We start from the raw sequence: 19,936 nt of genomic DNA on the forward strand, positions 1-19,936 counted from the left end.
GCGTGGTCCCCAGCATGGTCCCCAGCACGGTCCCCAGCACCCCAGCTGGGTGCCAAAGCCTGGTCTCTGCCCCCAACCTGCCATCCCGGCATGTTTCCCTCCATGTCAATCATTCGGGGGATCTGCATCCCTTTGCATAGCTAAGGGTGCTGTGATTTGTGTTTCGTGGGTGGGAAACAGCCTCGAGGCAATGAAATGATTTGCTGAAATGATGGGGGGAAGTGTGTTGGGGAGAAAAGCCCTGAAACCATGAGTCCTGCCCCTCCTGCTCTCGTCAGGGTGCTTCAGCCAGCTGGGAAGGATGTCATCACAGCGGTGTCCCCAACTTCAAAGTCTTGTGTTAGGGCAACAGAAGACTTGCTTCATCCCTTCAATCAACAGCTCACGCCAGGGAGATGCCCTGTGATGTGGCTGCAGGACAGAGACAGCTGAAAGGAGCATCTTCCTCCTCCTTCCATCCCCTCGCTCATGGGCTCCCAGCCTGCCCCATCAGATGAGGTGGCCCCCACGGGGCACCTGGCCCGAGGAAGACCAGGCTGGGCACAGAGTTGGGTCGCTGCTGGGATATAGGGAGCTGTAAAGGGTCCTCTTTTTCTTGTGAGGAAGAAAATTATAATTCAGGAGAGGGTCTGGGGGCTGCCTGCCTCAGTAGCACAGTGCCAGGGCTGTGAACGAGGGCAGATAGGGGAACCAGACCCCACCACAGAGACCTCTGCATGCTGTGAAGATGTGGCTTGGGCTGGAGGAACATCTAGCGAAACCCAAGACCCAGTCCTTTCTTCCATCTGGCTTTTGCTTCTCTGTGTGCTAGGCTCAAGGATGCCTGTGGGAGCAGCTGCGCCCATGAGGGTCTTTTCTTCTCCAGGGTGATGCTCTTCACCATCGGCCCTGCTCTCAGCCCCACTGCTGAGGCACAGGGACACCCCCAGGCAGCCCTGCTCCTTGTGCCACCCCCATGGGGGGCTGATGGTGATTCTGGCTCCTTCACAAGCATCATGAGCACAAAATGCTCATTTGACCGAACGGCTGCTTGGCAGCAGGACTGTAACTTGCATGGCTTGACTGACAGCTTCCTGAGGCAATTTAATTAAAGAGACGAGAGTGCTTGAGAAAAATCATTAATTTCTCTTAAAGAGAAATCTTTGCTGAACACACCTGCCCAATGCGGGGCTGCAAGGATCGGGGCTGCGCTCCAGCAGTAATTGGCACGAGCACCCACACCCGTGCTAATCCAATCTTTTCATTTTTCATTCCCGCAAGCTCATTTTAATACCATCTGTCAGCAATCCCATCCCCTCTTATCGCCACTGTAAGACCATCCAGCCATGAGACTGGCAGCCATGAGGTGGCCGCAGGGTACAGGCAGCCACCTCCGTGCAGGCTGCAAGCCCTGCCGAGCTGTCCAGGAATCACCGTGCCCAGGACAACAACCGGGCTCAGGAAACATTGGCCTTTGAGATGACAACAGCTCCAACGTCATCGGCATCGCTCTGCAGAAACAGGGGCAAATATGTCCAGTACTGCAAGGGGTGGACGGACACTGGTGGCACTGGGGATGCCCGTGAGTCATTTGATTTTAGCTCTTCTGCATTCAGGGCTGGTGGGAAAATGGAATTTATTGCTAAGGAGTTGCTGCTCAAGGGGTGGCTGAAGGTGAGAGCAGGGATGCTGGTGGGTCAGGTACCTCACAGCGTTTGGGACTGCAGGGCCAAGGACCATAGAGGGTGACTGGGGAGTGCTGTGACCATCTCCAGTCAAGCAAGGAGGACAATGAAGAGAATGAAGGAAGCCTGTGACAGGGATCTGGGTGGATCCCAGCCTGAGAAACCAAAGAACAGATGTTTTTTGCCTGAGTGCCGTGGCCAACTGGGGACATGGTACTTCATCACGGGAAGCCACCTACTGCCTCTGGAGTGACTCAAACCTCCAGCGAGGTCAGGTTGCTGCTGGATGCATGGTTTGTGGGGAATCAGCTGGGGTATTCAGCCTGGCTTCTGTCGGTGGCCATGCCACTGAAACCATCACAGCTACCATGGTCTGGCACACCTGAGGTGGGCACAACCATGGCCAAGAGCCAAATGAAAGCAAAGGGACCGGCTGTGGTAACAGCTGTCCAAACTGCAAAGGTCCCAGGAGAGAGCCTTGGATCCCCAGATGGAGCCATGGATGGACTCCCAAGCAGCACACAGGAGATGTCCCTTAGAAAGGCTGCCCAGGCTAAGTTAAATAGCCACTAACACCTCCATCATCCGCAGTATTCCTGTTGCAATGGTACCCTCACTGCTTCTGTTGCTTGTTCTTCTCAAGCTGCCCTGTCCTGTCACCGCAGAGCTGGCCAAGTTGCTGGTGAACCTGCAGCCCCCCTTGCCCATCTCCCAGCCCATTGCTCTCAGAGGTCAATGCAGGTAGATGTCTCCAGCATGGGAAGATGGTGACAACATCTATCATGGACCAGGAGAGCTGGCGGGTGGTGCTGGTCCCCCAAGCAAGGCAGGGGGCTCGCACCACAGGGTTTGCAGTGATACAGGTGATAAACCTGTGTGTACCCTGGTTTACCAGGGCCCAGAACTAGATCTGATGGATAAAATCAGATGCAGACAGAGCTGTAACGCATTGCTTCTTGCAGCCAGGCATCACCCTGGTCCCTATAGCCAAATGCAACCCCGAATAGCTCTGTCTGGGTGCAGACCCCAACACAGTCACACACAGGTACCCTGCAGTTAACAGTCCTCCATACCCCACTGCCAGGTGGCAGAGGGTGGGGACCTGTGCCAGCAAGAAAAGGGAGTCCATTAGCTACATCCCTTCCTCTCCAGCCCCATCCTGGACCTTGGTTCTTGCCTTCACTGCCAGGAGGCCCCCATGGAGCTGGAGGGGTTAGGCTGTGGGGTTTGACACTTTGCTCCACAGTTTTGCTGCCCACGGGTGAAAAGCAGAGAGTCAAAAAAGGGATCAGCTCTGTGCCCATTCCAGCTGCAGGCTAGGAGTTGGGGAGCTCTTCCTTAGGATGTCTTGGACGGTCTCTTCTCCCAAGTAACAGGCAATAGGACAAGAGGAAGTGGCCTCAAGTTGCACCAAGGGAAGTTTAGGTTGGATATAAGGAACAAATTTCTTCGCCAAAAGGGCGAAGCATTGGAAGAGGCTGCCCAGGGCAGTGGTGGAGTCACCATCCCTGGAGGTATTTAAAAGCTGGGCAGACATGGGGCTGAGGGACATGGGTCAATGGTGGGTTTGGCAGTGTTGGGTTAACGGTTGGACACGATGATCTTAAAGGTCTTTTTTCAACCAAAACAATTCTATGATTCTACAACTTACAAAGCATTGCTTGTGAACCCTGATCTCATCGCGGTGCCAACAGACCCTGCTGGGGCACACAGCCCCACATCATCGCAGTTCATCATCTGCCACCGTGCCCAGGACTTTCAGGCTGCACTCATTAGTCCAAGGCATCTCTGGCTCCAGCACAGCTCAAGGCTGGTGTGATGACACTGTATAGTGTGCCACGTGCCCCAGTGCGGGCTGAGCCTGGTCCCCTCCAGAATGTGCTCTTTTTCCCCAAGCCAACTGTTTTGGTTTGAGAAACCCACAACAATTTATTGTCATTTAGACAATTATTCTATCAGCCAATGACACTTCCCCACCCAGGAAAGGGAATCAGGAAAAAACATGGAAACCCAAGGGTTGAAATATAAACAGATTTAATAAAATAAGACTAGATAATTAACATGAATAACACTGAAGAACCAATATTGATCCTGATACCAATATAAAATACACAAGGACTATCCCCAGCCCGTTCCCCCAGCAGGAAGCCATGCACTCCCAGCAGGGACACCAAATGTGGGACACTGTGAGCTCTGTGGCTTCAGAAGGAAGGGAAGGGCTCAGCACAAGGAGTTCTCAGGATGGCAGCCATCAAGGGAGAGAGAGAAAACTCCTCAGCAAACTTTCTAATTTATATTGAGTGTGACATTCATGGTATGAAATAATCCTACTGGCAGCTTGGGGCAAGTGCCCGGGTCTTGCTCCTCCTCATCCCTGCACCTGGCAAGATTGGAAACGCCAAGACCTTGAAACCCACATCCTATAGCTGGCTATAGAATAAATATTTCCATGAATTCAGAGACTAGAGTCTTCTAAAAGTACAGTTTTCCCAAGCATTAGAAGAGAAATTAGTCCTGTGTTGCTCAAATCAGGACACTGACACAAAGCCAGCAACTCAGCTCTGCAGACCTCTCTGTGCCAATGCAGATCATCAATGACTCTCCCCTTCCTCTCTGTGCAGGGGAGGCTGTGACTGAAGCTTCTTTTTGCTTCTGGAGCCCCAAACATGGGCCCCTTGGTGCACCCCAGGACCAGCGGTGGCTTGCACGGCTTAGCCCAGCCCTGTGGCCTGGAGCCCAGGCAGGTCCCTGCCTGCCCACCTCTGAAATCAAGGTCTGGCTGCAATTTTTTGCTGGCTTCAGTTATCAGCAGCCCAAAATGGGAAAAGCAGCCCCTTTTCATCACACACTGCAGGCAGGAAAACCAAGCAGCGTTGTTGCCTTGGATGCTCTCAGAGCTATCTTCTGGGAATAGCTCATGGGCCAGGAATGTGGCTCCTTGCAGCACAAAGCTACGTTCACTGCTATTTTCTCACTTAAAACCAGAGGAAAATAGATCAAATGTTAATTAGCAGCAGGGGAACCTGCTGCAGGTTTATTAGGATTTTCCCCTTCTGCAGAAATGGCTGATTAAGGGACAGGCTACAAAACACCGTAATACTTTCAACGCTGCTTTTCATTTGAAAAGAGCACGGCCAGTGCCCGAAGGATGAATAAGTCAGGGGGGTGAAGGATGGTGTAAGAGCAGAAAAGGAGGACGTGAGTTAGCCGAAAGAGATGATGAATCCCAAGCAGCATCCCTTGTTCTGCCGGTGGCTAACAGTAAGATCCTAGCTAAGTCACATCGCTAGCTGGGTTCTTTATCTGAAAAATGACCTAACCTCTGAGCTCATTTGGGCTGTAATAAAAAGGCTGGCGGCTGGTGCGAGCTCTCACTGGTATCACAGCAACAGTGGGAACATTTCAGAGCAAGCTTGGTTTAGCCGCAGCCTCTAGGGTTCTAGCGAACAGCTCTTTAATGTCTGCAAAAAGTGCTTCGAAACCCAGGGATGAGAGATGTGGAAGGGGAAGGACGACAGTTATTACGAACACAGCAGATTGTGCTTTGAGCATATCTGAATGCAACAGCTCAGAGAAATCTTGCCTGAAGAGTATCTCAGTGAGAACAGCTCAGCTCAGCTCAGATTCCTCCCAACTGGTAGAGCTGAGAAATACCCAAGGAGACCCAGTTAGCTGCATGACCTAAAGGATGCTTTCAGGTGGGATGAAACCAGCAAATAAAAGCAAACGGGCAATTCTTGATTATCCAGCAGCGCAGAAGCTGTCAGCACAATGCAGGGCCAGGAAGACCTCTTATTTACCCTGCCTGGTGAGCAGATGGAGGTTAAGAACCATAATGTGTTTAAGCTCCCTCCCTCACACCCAGAGCTGTCTGTGTGTCCCTGGAAGGATCCTGAAAACTTCCATCCTTGATCATCCTCCCTGATGGGGAGCTAGATGGGGGTCTAGTCAGCTAGACCTCTAAAAGTCACCTTCAACCTCTGGGATTTATGCCTCAGCCTTTCTGGAAAGTCAGAGTGGGGTTTGTGGCCATAATTTTAACCCATAGGAAGAAACTGGGCCAGGACAAGGTCATTGCTCCCTCTTGCACATCCCTGGAAGGGGAGGCAGAGAGACAGAAAAGCCCAAAAATGAGCCAGGCTGCCTGGAGGGGAAGAGCTTTGGCATCCTCATGTGCCATTTGTCTCGGTCCAGGAGGGCAGCCCATCTCTGCATGGTCAGCCAGGCTTATCTCCTCTCCAGGCTGCATGACACAAAGCCCCAGGAGAAGACCCAGCACTGCCATCCCTCCCTTGCAGCCACTGCTGGGGCATTTTGGGAAGGGAGGCTGTCTGACGCGCAGTGCTCCACATCTCTTCCTTGCCAATGGCATAAAGGGCTTAAAATGCTATAATGGGACCTCCGGTGTCCACCAAAGCAGTTCATAGGAGAGACTGAAGGATTTCACAGTTTCTCCTCCTTCCTGAAGCAGTACCCCTGGGTTATTGCACTTATTAAATTAGGAGCTGTAAAGCAACAGGGTAAATAATAAATTGCTAGAAGGAAATAAAAAAATGCCACCCATTTCAGTTATTAGCCCAGATGAGTGAATTAGGTGTTGAAACAGCAGCTTTGAAGTTCGACTCATTAAATCACACACCAATTCAGCGCTTATTAGGTCTCCAGTCAGATATATAAAAGCACCAGGAGATGGGTTTGCTGTTAGCAATAGCCATTACTTTTTCTGCTGTGTGCAGGCCATGAGTCTCACGCTGTTTGTTGGGTTGTGAGAGAAGGATTTAAAGCGCCAGCTCCCAGTGCCATATGAGAGTTTGGGGATTGTGGGCCTTGTTTGTGAAGAAGGAGTTCAGAAAGTGGGTGATTGCTACACATACATTGACAAAGAGTCAGGAAGGCAGAGAAAATGAGCCAGGAGGAGACTTTCTGGTCTGTCTGTCTGTCCTAGAGGAAGATCAACCTGTAGACACTGCAGTGTCTGCTTCAAGAAGTCAAGCTCTTCCACTCAGCAACACGGACCCACACTTGGGAGGCTTCCCCCCATACCTCGGTCCATTCATCCATCCTGGATATCCTCTTCCTTGTGCAGCTCCTACGTACCTTCCCCAGAACCCTTGTCTCCTCTCCTCCTCACTCTTGCCTCCTGTCAGCCAGCACCCTCTGAGTGATGGGCCAGCAGACAGGATGCTCATGTGTGCTCATGTGCCACCATTGCTCAGCCACCAGCCGGGCAACACATGCCCCAGATGAAAAGGCACTGGCACAGAGCTTGTCAAAATATGTGAAACGATCTTCCATGAGCACCATACTTACCCTAAAACACTGCCTGTTTTTTATCTAGCCAGACTCCTTTAATAAATTTGTATCCCACTGTGTTACAGAGATCTTAAAATTGGAGATGTCCTCTGCTGGAGCTTAGTGTTCAGTCATGGCACTGTTGGCACTATGTATTGCCAAGTCCTAAGTGAAGTCTTCAAAGTTATGAGGTTATAGGAATAACACATTTTTCATTCTTCATATTTTTATTCTGTTAGGAAATACAAGGTCACGATTTCCAGCTTTTCTTCACTGCCACAGCATTTAGAAATCTATTTTTAAAGTGCAAATTTGGATTCTCTGTTAATAAACTGATTCCAGCAGCAAAAAGCTGTGAGTGAAATACGTTGCAGAACTGAACAATCCAGAGCTAGCAATGACCCATGCGTGCCTGGGAATTCCCAGTACTCACGCATATGTAGGACCAAAGGTTTAACCAAATGTTCAGGCCATGAACCCAACCCTGCTCTCTCTGGGAGTTTCGTATTTCATCTCCTGACCCAAATGTTTCAGCTGGAACGTTGCATTTCTTTAGGACTGGGCACATCTATGGCATAAGCTGCCCTTCAACTTGTGGCTAAAATGAGGAAAGACGTTTTGAGATAAATAATAGATAGAATATGCTCTCACCCACAGCCGCCTCTTGCTGAAACCACGTCCTTTCTGTAGTTAAACTGTAGTTTGAGGGAGAACGAAGCTGACTCATCTCACAGGCTTTTTTTTTTTTTTTTTTTTTGAGATTTAAAGGGGTTGCTGGTTATCTGGTTAAAACTGTGGCATAAGGGCAAGTTACTTATGTCCTTTCAATGCTGTGGCTTGGAGAGGGCAGTGTGATGGGGTTGACTCACAGACCCCCAAACTCCTGAGCACAGGAGTGCAGGAGCAATGTCTGGCTGGTGTTGCCTTCACCATTGCTTCTGAGCACCTGGAAGGCTTTAACCCATCCCTCACACATTGATGTGCACATTTAGGATCATGGGGTAATTCAAGTTGGAAGGGAGTTTAGAGCACGGCCAGCTGGGAGGTCAGACCAGGCTACTCTGGCCTTTATCTAGTCCGGTCTTGAAAACTTTGCTTATGCTCCCTTTAGAAAAGTCACAACCACATTCCTAAGGAATGTGACCAGGTCTCATGGGAAGGCAGTGGCAGAGTCACAAATTTCATGCGGGTGTTAATCCCCCTTGGCAAGCACACAGGGGCCACAGGTCCAAGTGTTCCTCCAGAACCCGGAGGATACAGTTGTTTGCATCTAATGATGAAAGCCAAGGTTTTCACTTAATTATCTGGGGCCAGGAGCTGTGGTTTTACAGAGAAAGTGCACGTTATGAGATACCTGATTAAAACGAAAAGCACAGGCTGACACTGTGGACTTACCCTGACAACTTCCTGTATCTTGTGATTTTATGCCGACCCGGTTTTGGGCAGGAGAGGCTGTGAGGGGGGACTGGTGACTCCAGCAGGACACAAAGTTTGTTATTAGGTGATTTTTTTATTTGTCTTGCTAGTGGTCCAACAAATGTCTGTAAGGAGAATAAAGTCATGCTTTGACTGCCAGTGCTCTCCACAAACGATCTGCTGCAATAATCAGCAGTCTGTTATATCGGGCATTATTTTCCCAGTTTTTGCCCGCTGCACAGGTCCCACCAGCTGCATGCATGATGCCAGGGGGTTTCAGGCATGCACAAGACCCTCCTTGTGCACGGTGGTGTCATAAGCAATGGGAGAAGGTGCAAATCCCAACCCCTCCTGGTGCCCCATCCCTGGGGGTGTCTCCATTCCTGCACGATGCTCACCCCATGCCCCCACCTGATCCCTTGCTGGCTAAGAACTTCTCCACTGCCAGCACAGGAAGGACATGGACCTGTTGGAAGGGGTCCAGTGGAGGGCCATGAAGATGATCAGAGGGCTGGAGCCCCCCTCCTATGAAGACAGGCTGAGAGAGTTGGGGGGGTCAGCATGGAGAAGGCTCCAGGGAGATCTCAGAACCCCTTCCCCTCCCTAAAGGGGCTCCAGAAAAGCTGGGGATGGACTCTTCATCAGGGAGGGGAGCCATAGGAGGAGGGAGAAGGGTTTTAAACTGAAAGAGGGGAGATTCAAATGAGGTCTTGGGAAGAAATTCTTTGCTGTGAGGGTGGTGAGACCCTGGCCCAGGTTGCCCAGAGAAGCTGTGGCTGCCCCATCCCTGGAGGGGTTCAAGGGTAGGTTGGACGTGGCTTGGAGCAACCTGGTCTGTTGGGAGGTGTCCCTGCCCAGGGTAGGGGGTAGGACTGGATGGTCTTTAAGACCCCTTCCAACCCGAACCATTCTATGATCCTATGATCCCTTTTCCTTCCCTTCCTCCCCGTTCCACTCTGCATACAGCAGCCTTCTCCTGTTGTCATAACAACGAGCATCAGCCCGTGGCGGCCATGCCAGCCCTTCCAGCAGAAACACCTCCTCAGGGGATAATGCGCCGGCTCCTGGCCTTGAACCATCTGGCTGTGGTGGGGAGGAGGCCAAGCTCACCCCTGGGACAGGGGGCTCCCTCCCTTCACCCACACATTTTGCCTGGGGTGGTGTTCCCCTGCACTCGGTGCTGGACGCTCAGGCACACATAACAAGCTGTCCCCTGGCCGGTCTCTGCAGCATGGCCTTATCACACATGCTGGCTTGATGACACCACCATGGTCCCTCTGTGCTTGCCTATGTCCTCCCCTCTCTGTTCGAGGCACAGCAAGGGGATGTGGGGCAGATGCAGACAGGGCTGGCACCCCATGGCGAGGCAGCACGTCTGTGGTGCACATCTGTGATCTGCCCCAGCGATCCCTCCTCCCTATCAGCTCACTGGAGTCCCGATATCCCCAGAGCCAGGTCCCCCAACCCTCTCAGCCTCCAGGTCTCCTCTCCTCCGCAATACATGGCACCCTGAGGCACAGGCAGGATCAAACAAGACCAGCTCAGTGCAGATTAAGGAGTCCCATAGGCTCCCTGTGGCTTAGGACATGCTTCTCCTAGGTGGACCAGGATCACTGGCACAGCCAGAACTGCTCCTGAAGGCACCAGGGGCACTGGGCATCCTTCCTGTGTTCCAGGAAGTCCATCAAATCCATGGCTTCAAAGGCATTTCTGCTTCTGGAAGCCTGTGGCCAGCAACAGATTAAAACCACTCGATACCAGCCTGTTCACAGCAAGGGAATGCTGCTATGCCCAGAGCTGTGTAGGAAACAGAGCACCAAGATAAAACCATGAAGATCTGAGGTTTACCTACTCCTTCATCCTTCACAAGCTTCATGCCAGTTCCACTCAGCCCAGACCAGGACCGAAGACCAACACCCTCCATGGTGGCTCCCAGCTCTTTTCCAGCAAGCTCTGCCAGCTCCTCCCCCCAGGGCAGCCTTCTCAGCCCTTTGCACTGATGCTGGTGTGGAAAGGTAAAACCAGAAACCAACCAAAAACTTGCTGGTGGGGCTGGACCTTGGTGTGGAGCATTGCCCATGCTCACTTCCAACCCGTCTTGGCTTCAGTCCTGCTGTGTCTCCATCATGATGATGCGTTACTTCATCCCCATCCCCAGTCCTTCCCCCCCAGTTATTTCTCCCATGCCAGCATCTCCCTTTGGTGCAGTTCTGTACAAGACTGTGGAGTGACTGAAAGCAAGTAAACTGATTTTTTTCTTTTTTTGCTAAAACCATCCAGCTCCCTCTCCATACAAGCTCTCAGCTCTTCCCAGTAGCGATGCTGGGCTACACCTTCCAACACGGTGCAGCTAAAACGCACCCCTCAGCTGGGAAATCTGGCTCCTTCCTCAGCCAAGAGCCCTGTGAGAGGTCAGGGAGTGAGGATTTCTGAAGGTGCTTTTATGCCTGTGATGCACCTAAAGGCCTGGTTATAAGAGGAACTCACCTTTCCAGGTTCTCAAATCAAGCTCCCGAGCTGCTGGGAGGCTGAGGCTGAACCTGGGGAGGAGGAAAGACCATTTCACCCTGGCACTCGGGTATTTCAAAGGAGCAGCAGAAATTTCAGCCTCCCAGAGAGAGGCACTGGTCTGAACTTCCCACAGCATCGTCATAACCTTCCCCACTTCACACGGCTATCGGTAACTGCATTTCTCCAGGGAGAACCAGCCTGGAATATCAGCCAAAGGATTCTTAATATTTTGATGCTACGTTTGGCTTCCCTGGGGAGGAAATATCTGGTTTCTGCATCTAGAAAACAAAGACTCTTCAGGGGGAAGGAATTTCTTGGGACACCTGATTAATTGGAGCCACTCTGGAGATTCGTGTAAACCAAATTGGTTCCAGGTTTGGGAGATTAGCAGGGTTTAGCTTCAGCCTTCTCCAGACAGCTCTGGCTGCCTTTAAAGCATTTCTGTTTTTAAGCACTGGAGAAACTATTTTTTTAAAAAGGAAAAATTGTTCCTCCATTCAGTGGCTAAAGCACACGCTGGAGGGGCTGGCAGCATATCTGGAACAAACGTCATGGGCCCATGGCCTCCAGCCAGGACTTACTGCCTTCAACCACCATAAAGGAAAATACAAGGTGTTAGTATAGAATCACAGAATCATGGAATGGTTCAGGTTAGAAGGGACCTTAAAGATCACCAAGTTCCAATCCCCCTGACATGGGCAGGGACACCTCCCACCAGACCAGGTTGCTCAAAGACCTGTCCAACCTGCCCTTGAACCCCTCCAGGGATGGGGCAGCCACAGCTTCTCTGGGCAACCTGGGCCAGGGTCTCACCACCCTCACAGCAAAGAATTTCTTCCCAAGACCTCATTTGAATCTCCCCTCTTTCAGTTTAAAACCCCTCTCCCTCCTCCTATGGCTTCCCTCCCTGATGAAGAGTCCCTCCCCAGCTTTTCTGGAGCCCCTTTAGGGAGAGGAAGGGGCTCTAAGATCTCCCTGGAGCCTTCTCTTCTCCAGGCTGAGTCCCCCCAACTCTCTCAGCCTGTCCTCACAGCAGAGGGGCTCCAGCCTTCGCAGCATCTCCATGGCCTCCTCTGGCCCCACTCCAACAGGTCTATGTCCTTCCTGTGCTGAAGGTAGTAGGGTAGTAAATGACCTGATCTCCCCCAGACCTCGGCTCTCACACATCTCCCTTGGCCCACAGAGGTTCTTTGGATGCCTGGACCAAAGTGCTAGATCCAGTTCCACTGCACCCAGCAGACCCTTGGAGCAGGGACAACCCCCTGGGGAACAGCACAGCAACCACCACCCAAAGCCTTCTGAGCCTTTCCAGCACAGGAGAACCCCTGGAGAGATGGTACCCAAAGCTCTGCATCTTCAGGCCTTGCTGTTGAGTGCACTTTTAACCACTGGAGTTTCCTCATAGCCCTGTGAGGAGGCCATGATTGCTGACTTTAGTTGGAGAAACGGAGGCACGCTGGGGACTGGTACCCTCCTTCCTCCTGAGTGAGTGACGAATGGATTAGAAAATAGTAATTGCAGCAAAGCCAGCCAGGTCTCGGAGAGGAGGACAGCAGGAGGGATTGCTGCCACCAGCACCTCTCTCTCCTGCACATGCAGAAATGTGGCTTCTGTGAGATTAAATGACAAGATTGAAAGACAAGAACATGGCCCCAACATGTGCAAAATGCACTACAAGGAAGAATGTGGGAACTCAGACCGAGCTCCTGCAAAAACATGTGGCTGTGCAGGTCTCTGGCTGCAGCGAATGCCTGCGCCTGGCACTTGTTTCCAAGGGAGCCAGAGGCACCGCCTGTGTGTGCTGTGATCAAATAAACTGCCTGCTCAGGCAGGTGGTGGAACTGAAGGAAGAGGTAGAAAGACTTAGAAGCATCAGAGAAAGTGAAAGTGAAATAGATCGGTGGAGCCGTACCCTGAAGCACAGGCATCGGGCAGAGGCTCTACAGGAAGTGGATGATCTCCTTTCCGTCTGTCACCAGGCAGAAGGGAGGGACTTAAGGGACAATGGAGAATGGAGGCAGGTCCCTCCTTGGAGAGGCAAGCAAAACCCCTCCCGGCCCCTCTCACCTTCCTAATTGCACTTGCAAAATAGGTTTGGGGCTTTGGATATCGAGGGGCAGGTAAATGAGGATAGAGATGAAGACCCATGCAGTGAGTTGCCCAGAGCCTGCCACCCATCCCCACGCCTTAGGACTTCCTCAACAAAGAAAAAAAGGAAGGTAATTGTGGTGGGTGACTCCTTTCTTCAGGGAACAGAAGGCCCCATTTGCAGACTGGATCCATCCCACAGAGAAGTCATCTGCCTCCCTGGGGCCAGGATTAAGGCTATACAGAAAAATCTCCCTACCCTGGTCCGGCCCTCGGATTACTATCCGTTACTAGTATTTCAAGTAGGCAGCGATGAGGTAGCTACCAGTAGTCCAAGGACAGTGAAGAGATACTTTAGGGCCATTGAACGGCTGGTTAAGGGATCAGCAGCACAAGTTGTGTTCTCCTCTATCCCACCACTTGCAGGAATTGATGAGAGGATAAACAGGAAGAGCCAGCAGATTAACTCCTGGCTCCGAGGCTGGTGTAACTGGCAGGAATTTGGTTTCTTTGATCATGGGATGATCTACAGGACACCAGGCCTGCTGTCAACAGGTGGGGCAAGCCTTACCCAAAGGGGAAGAATACTGGGGCAAGAGTTAGCAGGGCTCATTGAAAGGGCTTTAAATTAGGTTTGAAGGGGGATGGGGATGAAACCAGGATTATTAAAGAGGAGCCTGGGAGCAAATTACCAGTGCTGATGGGTAAAAGCACTAGCAAGGTCTTGCGGCCTGTTGTCTCAGTAGAGATGGGGGATGGTAACCCATGTGGTGATGACATCAGGGATAGTGATAGGCTGGCAACCACAGAAGGGTCTGAGCATGGTCAGGGGGGTATTGGGGCTCAGCCCCCCATAAAAGTGGTGGGAAAATTAGCCCAGCTAATGTGCATCCACACAAATGCACGCAGTTTGGGCAAAAAACAGGAGGAGCGGGAGGCCATTGTACAGCAGGAAAACTATGATATAGTTGCCATCACAGAAACATGGTGGGAAGACTTACACAACTGGAGCACTGCAGTCGATGGCTACCAACTCTTCAGAAGGGATAGACAAGGAAGGAGAGGTGGTGGGGTGGCCCTCTATGTTAGAGACAGGTTTGAATGCCTAGAACTTAATAATGGGAATGACAGTGTAGAGTGTTTATGGGTTAGAATCAAGGGGAAGGCCAACAAGGCAGATATCGTGGTGGGAGTTTATTACAGACCCCCAAACCAGGATGTAGAAATTGATGAAATATTCTATCAGCAACTGGCAGAGCTCTCGCAATCCCTAGCCCTTGTTCTCATGGGGGACTTCAACTTCCCAGATATCTGCTGGAAATATAACACAGCAGAGAGGGAACAGTCCCAGATGTTCCTAGAGTGTGTGGAGGATAACTTCCTAACACAGCTGGTGAGAGAGCCAACCAGGGAAAGCACCCTACTGGACCTGCTGCTAGTTAACAGAGAAGGTCTTGTTGGGGATGTAAAGGTTGAAGGTCGTCTTGGGCAGAGTGATCATGAAATCATAGAGTTTTCAATTGTTGCAGAAGCAAGATAGGGAGCCAGCAGAACTGCCACCTTGGACTTCCGTAAGGCAGACTTTGGCCTGTTTAGGAGCATGGTTGAGAGTGTCCCTTGGGAGGCAGTCCTGAAGGGCATAGGTGCCCAGGAAGGCTGGTCATACTTCAAGGATGAACTCTCAAAAGCGCAGGAGAAGGCCATCCCCACGTCCCATAAAAAGAGTCGACGGGGAAGAAGACTGGCCTGGCTAAATAGAGGGCTTTGGCTGGACCTCAGGGAGAAAAGGAAAGTCTACGATCTCTGGAAAAAGGGGTTGGTTACTTATGAGTAATATCAAGGTGTAGTGAAGTTATGCAGGGGAAAAATTAGAAGGGCAAAAGCCCAAGCAGAACTTAACTTGGCTACCACAGTTAAAAACAACAAGAAGAGTTTTTGCGGTATATCAATAAAAAAAGGAAGGCTAGGGAAAATGTAGGCCCACTGAAGAATGAGGTGGGTGCCTTGGTGGTGGAAGACGCAGAGAAGGCGGAGTTGCTGAATGCCTTCTTTGCTTCGGTCTTCACTGCCAAAGCTGCCCCTCATGAATCCCAGACCCTGGAGACAAATGGGAAGGTCTGGAGAGAGGAAGACTTTCCCTCTCTTGGGGAGGACTGGGTTAGAGACCAGTTGGCCAAACTAGACATACATAGGTACATGAGCCCTGATGGGATGCACCCATGAGTGCTGAGAGAACCAGCAGATGTTATTGCTGAGCCACTCTCCATCATTTTTGAGAGGTCTTGGAGAACAGGTGAAGTGCCTTAGGACTGCAGGAAGGCAAATATCACACCAGTCTACAAAGAGGGCAAGAAGGAAGACCCAGGGAACTACAGGCCAGTTAGTCTCACCTCTGTCCCTGGGAAAATAATGGAGCGACTCGTTCTGGATATCATCTCCAAACGCATTGAAGATCAGGAAGTTATTGGAAATGGTCAACACGGATTTACCAAGGGTAAACCACGCTTGACCAATCTGATAGCCTTCTATGACATTATAACTGGATGGCTGGATGAGGGGAGAGCAGGAGATGTCATCTACCTTGACTTCAGCAAGGCCTTTGACACTGTCTCCCATAACATCCTCATTAGAAAATTAAGGAAGTGTGGGCTAGATGAGGGGGCAGTGAGGTGGATGGAGAGCTGGCTGTGTGACAGAACTCAGAGGGTTGTAATTGATGGAGCAGGGTCAAGTTGAAGGCCTGTAACCAGCGGTGTCCCCCAGGGGTCAATACGTGGCCCAGTCCTGTTTAACATATTCATCCATGACCTGGACGAGGGGACAGAGTGTATCCTCAGCAAGTTCGCTAATGATACCAAACTGGGAGGGCTGGCCAACACTCCAGAGGGCTGTGCCACCATCCAGTGTGACCTGAGCAGGCTGGAGAGCTGGGCAGAGAAGAACCTAATGAGGTTCAACAAAGGCAAATGTGGGGTCCTGCACCTGGGGAGGAAGAACCCCAGGCACCAATATAGGTTAGGGGTGGATCTTCTGGAAAGCACTACTGAGGAGAAGGATCTGGGAGCCAGCAATGTGCCCTTGTTGCTAAGAGGGCCAATGGGATCCTGGGCTGCATAGGGAAGTGTGGCCAGTAGGTTGAGGGAGGTCATTCTCCCCCTCTACTCTGCACTGGTGAGGCCACAACTGGAATACTGTGTCCAGTTCTGGGCTCCACACTCACAGAGAGAAATTGGGGAGAGATTTCCTTCCTTGACCTATTTTGCAAATCTTCCTTCCCCCAGGCCCCGTGCTTCTGCCTCTGGACTCATCTGAGTGTCCATCAGAGGCTGGTCAGACCCACCGGTGGCTATGGCGGAGCAGGTGGGAAGGTGTCCAGAAGGGTTTATTGACACATAAAGGGAATGGGCTGAGAGCAGCCTGCTTCATTGGAAGGACAATTAGCAGTGGGGAAATTACAGGCTTGTCTCTTTTTTTTTTTTTTTCTTTTTTCCCTTTTTTTGCTTTTATGTCTTTGTTCTTTCTTCTTTTTTTCTTTTTTTTCTTCTTTTCTTCTTTTCTTCTCCTCTTCTTTTCTTCTTTTCTTTTTTCCTTTCCTTTCCTTTCCTTTCCTTTCCTTTCCTTTCCTTTCCTTTCCTTTCCTTTCCTTTCCTTTCCTTTCCTTTCCTTTCCTTTCCTTTCCTTTCCTTTCCTTTCCTTTCCTTTCCTTTCCTTTCCTTTCCTTTCCTTTCCTTTCCTTTCCTTTCCTTTCCTTTCCTTTCCTTTCCTTTCCTTTCCTTTCCTTTCCTTTCCTTTCCTTTCCTTTCCTTTCCTTTCCTTTCCTTTCCTTTCCTTTCTTTCCTTTCCTTTCCCCTTTCCTTTCCTTTCCTTTCCTTTCCTTTCCTTTCCTTTCCTTTCCTTTCCTTTCCTTTCCTTTCCTTTCCTTTCCTTTCCTTTCCTTTCCTTTCCTTTCCTTTCCTTTCCTTTCCTTTCCTTTCCTTTCCTTTCCTTTCCTTTCCTTTTTCCTTCTTTTCTCCTTTTTCTCCTTTTTTTCTTTCTTCTTTCTTTTTCTTTTTTTTTCTTTATTTATTTTTTCTTCTTTTTTTTTTCTTCTTTTTTTTTTTCTTTTTTTTTTCCCATATGGCTATACTAATTCCAGGACCAGCACTGGTGACAGACCAGTCTCAGGCAGACCTGGCTCCCAAGATGTGGTCTGTTCCACACCAACTCTTGCATTGTCTGGAGAGGGTGGTGGAAAGGGTTGGGGTTCACAGAGGTGCTGGGGTGCAGCAAGCCCCTGCGCTGCTCCTAAACGGGCAAAGCAGGAGGGGACCGGATTCCCTCCCTGCTTCAAAACACCCTCTTTTGGGTGGCTTTCCCTGGGCTGGCCCTGTGGCCAGGATGCCCCTGGCAGCAAGACCCCATGCTGCTGGCGCAGATGAGGGACGCGGTGTGGGGAGAAACACTGAGGAGGATTTCTGGAGGGGGGAGAAGGGTCCGGAGGAATGTGGCAAGGAGGGATGAGGAGAGCAGCCCTTGGCTTTCTGGCAGCAGGGAGCCTGGAAAGACACCCTAAAGGACATGCAGCCACCACAGGATGCTGTGCAGCATCCCAGGTTTGGGAGGTCCAGCAAGGAAAGACACCCTTTAACAAATCCCACCCAGCAGGTGGTCTCGGGTCAGTGCACTGAATTCAGTCCGGCCTCAGAGCCCCATCAGAGCATCCACCACGTGCCTTTGCTTCACTACCTCTGCCCTACCAGGGGAAAAATACTCAAAAAAAAAAGTTTGTGGCATTTCTGTTATGGCAGCACTTTACACACAACTGGGGTGTTTTGGCGGCGATTGCCTGGGGCGGGGAGCTGCAGCTTAACACTGGTTTATCTGAGTTTGCCTTCATCCTTTTACAACCCAGGTCCCTCACTCTGCTACATAAAAGGAAAATTAAAGACTGCCAGTCATGCAAGTAGTAATATGTTGGGACTTTAAAATTTATTCCAACATGCTATTTTTTTAAAAACACGCTCAGACTGAGCAGGCAATCTGAGCTGTAGTAAAGGCAATATTATACTTGTAAAAACTTCTCATTCACAGTACAGATGTCATTTACAATAAGGGTCACAAACATCAAATACTGAGTATTTTTTCTTCTTCTTTTTGATTTTTTTGTTTCATTTCGGGGTTTTTTTGTGTTTTTTTTTTCTTTTTTTTTTTTTTACATCAGACTGTGCTTTTACCTGCATTTTTTTTTTTTTTTTGCACTGATATAACCATACAGACATTGCAAGATGCAAGTGTAGAAACTGGAGTTAAAATAAAATTACAGGCAAAACTACCAAATTACATTGTACGCTGTACATATTTACAGTACCTTTTTTGGAATGTATTGCCATTTTAAGAACATATAGAAACTTTCTACAGACTATTCCACTTACAGAATACATACACCTTTTAGAAAAAAAGGCAAATATTTATCTTACATGAGACCATGTATATTAAATTTGCGTACACATTATTATTATTATTATTTTTTACATTACATTTACTAAAGTGATCGTAAGTGCCATCATATCTCAGTAATGAAAACAGATTGGTTTTATGCCATCAGGACTGATTTTTTTTTTAATTTTTTTTTAATTTTTTTGTAAATAATTTACAATATGGTTTTATTTGTAAATACTGTGCAATAGATGGAAATATTAAAAAAAAAAAAAAAGAAAAGAAAAGCACATGATGAAACCAAGTCAGCAAATGAAAAGCTATTGCAAGAACAGCAGAAAGGGGCTAGATCAAATTGTCCAGCATTTTGCATGAAAATTGGAATAATTTTAATGACTTCTGCATGACCAAGTGTATTGCTTGTTCAGGTGCTGCTTCTGTGGATTTAAAAGAAAAACCAGGTAAAAGTGAAAGCTGGCTTAAAAGAAAACCGACTCTTTTGTATATTTTTTTGGGGGGAGGTGAAAGAAGAGCAATGGGACGGTGGCGGGTTGTGCCTGGCATCACTCCACAGGAGCTGATGGCCAGCGAGTGGCAGGGACGGCGGTGCCTTTCCTGCGAGTCGGTGTCTCTCAGCGCTGCCACCAGCATCTCCCACCACATCCCGCCCTGGGGCTCAGGGCAGCGGGACCGACTCAGCGCTGGCTGGAGCCAGAGTGGGGTTTGGGACCGGTTTTTATCAGCGAGCACCGTCCAAGGAGCGTAACTTTATAGACACCAGGGTTGAAAATGTCACCCCTTGGAGCAGGTGGTGAAATACATTTCCCAGTCATAAGCTGTAAAGTCACAGCTACTTCATCATTACTTTTAAGAGTTTCCTGCTGCAGTTCCTGGGTATCCAGCCAACAACCTGTGAATAATCAGAGCTGACAGAGATCTGCTTCAAGGCACGGGGTCGGTTTTGGGAGCCAACTGCCCCCCTCTCCTTCTCCCATGGTCTGCTCAGTCCTGCAAGGCACTGAGCTCTGCAACCTTGATAAAAGAAGCTAAATTCATGCTTAAGCACAAAGAAGTTAGTGAAACTCCAGAACTGCTTAAGCTTAAGCCAATGTACAAGTACTTTATTAGCTCTGGATATAAGGCTTGGTACTTAACATGACTGCTTCAAGGAGTTATTTAAGAGCATGGGCCAAGTCCTCCACACAGAATGATTTCTTGGATGCCAGAGCATCCGTTTGCCATTGAGTACCTGCATTCATGAGAGCTGCACAAACAGCTTACCAGGGAAGGCAGTATCAGAGGAGGGTTTTGGCTGATTAACCAGCTACAGAACAAAGAGGAGCAGCCAGTCTCTGGAGGCCATTTGCCTTCATGGACTCTAAATTCAAGAACCTCTGCCATAAGAAAAGCAGGGGATTTTATTTCCACCTGCTGAGGAAAAGGAAGGGCTGGGCTCTGGTTTTTAGTTTGCCTATTTGCATTATTAATACATTCTCTTGCAAAGAATACTGCTAATTGCTCTCTGCCAAGCATCTGGACAGATACAAACA

The sequence above is a fragment of the Numenius arquata genome, chromosome 21, assembly GCF_964106895.1.
Source record: "Numenius arquata chromosome 21, bNumArq3.hap1.1, whole genome shotgun sequence".
Classification (NCBI taxonomy): Eukaryota; Metazoa; Chordata; class Aves; order Charadriiformes; family Scolopacidae; genus Numenius; species Numenius arquata.